General features: G+C 40.0%; 1 non-coding gene across 1 annotated transcript; it reads right to left on the bottom strand.

The window, feature by feature from the left end:
• Positions 1 to 3,139: 3,139 nt before the first annotated feature.
• trnak-cuu (transfer RNA lysine (anticodon CUU)) lies at positions 3,140 to 3,212 on the bottom strand. Its single transcript has one exon. It is a non-coding gene; the product is annotated as a tRNA-Lys (tRNA).

Consider the following 3,212-nt stretch of genomic DNA (forward strand, 5'->3'; position numbering starts at 1 on the left):
CCTAAACTAGACCGCTGCAGAGCGGTTCGAATTAATGGAAACTGGCCCAAGTAGAGTAACGGGGTTTTGCTTTATCGGGAGTTCAGTTTGATCTGGTTCAGGACGGGAAGCTGAAGGCCACGAAGAGGTGTGTGAGAAAATGTCTAGACATGTGACCTGAGTGGACGGGTGGAAAACCGAGGACTGCTCGTGAAACTCGAACAGCAGCCGGCAGAGGGTTCATCCAGACCCGTGTCAGATTTAATAGAGCAGTTGAGGACGATTTCGTTTTAAAACGCAATCATTTTGTTAAGCAGTGCATGCAAAATAAATTGCAGTTTATCAACTGAAAGAATGTGCTTCAGTATTCCCTACATTGCTCGTAGGGGAGACCGGGGATAGTTGTAACGTGGGTCAGTTGTAACACTTCCAATTTCTCCAGTCAGGGCTAAGTTTCAAATGATGTGACTCATCCTGTGCATGCCCAACTCAGTTTTGCTATCACATGTGAAAAATCAGCACATTTTGTCAAACACAGACAATTTAACATGAAAAAAAGTCATTTGTATGCCAAAAAGTAAGTTTTTCTACTTTATTTCAATTTCTAATAGCATTATCTGCTTTGCAGTTAAACTCATCAAACTCAAATTATGTTATTTGTATGTCTATGGGGATATATTCTGTGTAAGTCTTTAGTGCTAATGTTTTAGCCGTTGCCTGTAATGTTAGCTAGTTCATGGCTATAGGAGTCTGGGTCAGTTGTAACAATAATGCAGATGTTACAACTTACCACACTATTACTTTAACTTATATTAAACAAGTTGGGGCAACGGCATCAGCAGAGAGAGGTTCACTGGTCGCTTTTGTATATGTGGTTAATGCCATTGGCAACACAATTCCTCCACTGTTTGTGTTCCCACACATACATTATGCAGACCACTGTGTCAGAGATGGACCAGTAGGAAGTACTGGTAGTGGAAATAAATCAGGATGGGTGCAAGAAACAGATTTCCTCATCTTTCTGAAGCACTTTGCAAACCACACCAAGGTAAGCCATGATAAAAAGTAATGGAATTGCGGTGCTGGTGAACAACTACAATTTTTCAGCTTCATTGTTATGTTCAAAATTGGTGCAAGAGCTGTAGGTTATAATGCCCACTGAGCCAATGAGGCCAAACTCAAGGAAGACCAACCAAAATTAATGAAATATTCAGTTGCAGAAAATTCCATAATTTGTCTTTTTTGGGGGGTTGGAATATGTTCAAAGTTAGATTTCTGCATTCTGTCACACACACACACACACACACACACACACACACACACACACACACACACACACACACACACACACACACACACAATAAATAAAACTAAAGTAAAATGAAAAATGTTTTTAACAATAAACTCTTAAGTGAAATAAGCAAATCTACTTAAACTCAACTTTAAATAATTTAGCAAAGATAAAACCAGGATGACTCCCTGCTACACCCTGTGCAGAACACGTTTGGGTGCAGCAGGTTGTTTAGGATCAGATTTGGCATCATGCATAAGGGATTAACATTGCAGTGAGACAGATGTGTAAGCATTGTTGCTACTCACAGGTTATCAGATGCAGAGCACTGTGTTGAATAAACAAAGATTACATGTTAATATTTTGTCAGTACCCTTATTTCATTGTGTTACATTTCACCCCAGGATATGTTACAACTAACCCAGACTATGGGGTTAATTGTAACATTTCACTCTTTGTGTTTGAGGCCATACCATGCAATGGGTAATTGTGCTGCAGAGAAAATAGCTGCACTATTTAATAGCAGACTTTGCATTACATTTTGAATCCACTACCTTAAAAGAGCTTCAATTTACAGACAGAAATGTCAAAAATGTTACAACTATCCCCGGTCTCCCCTACATGATGGAATGTGGTCAGCTAACACAGTTTCACTCGTTCCCCTCTTTTTATTTTTCACTAATAAATCTAAAGTGTTTCATTCACATAATATTGTATAAAAAAATCACGTTGATGTTGATTAAACATCATTTTTGTAATTTACTGTCTGATGTCTAAATCTGTTGTCCAATGTTAATGAAGGCATCATACCCTTTTCTTCAATTCCACTGTGGGAGAGGTCGGTGTCATTTCTTTTCCAACACTAATTATATCTGTCTATCTTTATCCACCCTGAAGTTCCTGATTGTGTTTTAGTTCATTATTATCATAATTACGCCTGTCTTTACTAGATGCTGTGAACATGTGGTACGTGTGTGCCTTGAGGCGACTTTTGTTGTGATTTGGCGCTATATAAATAAAATTGAATTGAATTGAATATTAATGGAGCTGTTAATGCTAGATTGAACAGATAAGTCTTGCTAGCTTTTCTGCTTAGCTCTAGTCTTGCTAGAGATGCCGGACTAGAGCAGAGCAGATACTGAAGGACCCGTCCCATCCTGGCAACAAACTGTTCCAACTTCTGCAATCTGGTAGAAGGTTCAGCATCTTCCGGGCAAGGACAGAGAGACTCAAGAGGAGCTTCTATCCCCAAGCCATCCGTGCCCTAAACACACACACCCGCCCGCTCACATCATCTATAATTGACTGAGACAGGACTCTTCCAGACACTCTAAACCAAGGCACAATGTACATTTCAAATTCCTTTAATTTTAAATATGTTTATATCGTCTATCCTGTAAAATAGTCAGATGTCTATTCATATTAATGTACAGAATTCACCTGCTTGCTGCTACTACTACTTCAGGTTGGCCATTCTTGTATTTTGCTCGTTTGTGTTGTTGTGTTGTTGTGTTTGCACATCTCTGTTGCTTGTGGGGCTCGCACACAAGAATTTCACTCGCATGTGCTGTGCCAGTGTGCCTGCACATGTGATGTGACAATAAAAGTGATTTGATTTGATTTGATTTGCACATTCACCCAGTGTATATACTATATATATAATGTTCTTCCTCTAACCCCCCCATCATTTTTGCACATGTCGAGGAGCGTGTCAGGCTATTTCACTGTGTGTTATACTTGTATAACTACGCATGTGACAAATAAAGAACCTTGAACCTAGCTTGGAAGTTGTAGTGGGTTGAGTTAACTCTTGGATGCGTGCAAAGACTTCACACGTGAGGAAGTTGCTTGCTCCAAGAAAACAGGAATCGCCCAACGTGGGGCTCGAACCCACGACCCTGAGATTAAGAGTCTCATGCTCTACCGACTGAGCTAGCCGGGC

Source organism: Maylandia zebra, linkage group LG15 (genome assembly GCF_041146795.1).
Source record: "Maylandia zebra isolate NMK-2024a linkage group LG15, Mzebra_GT3a, whole genome shotgun sequence".
Classification (NCBI taxonomy): domain Eukaryota; kingdom Metazoa; phylum Chordata; class Actinopteri; order Cichliformes; family Cichlidae; genus Maylandia; species Maylandia zebra.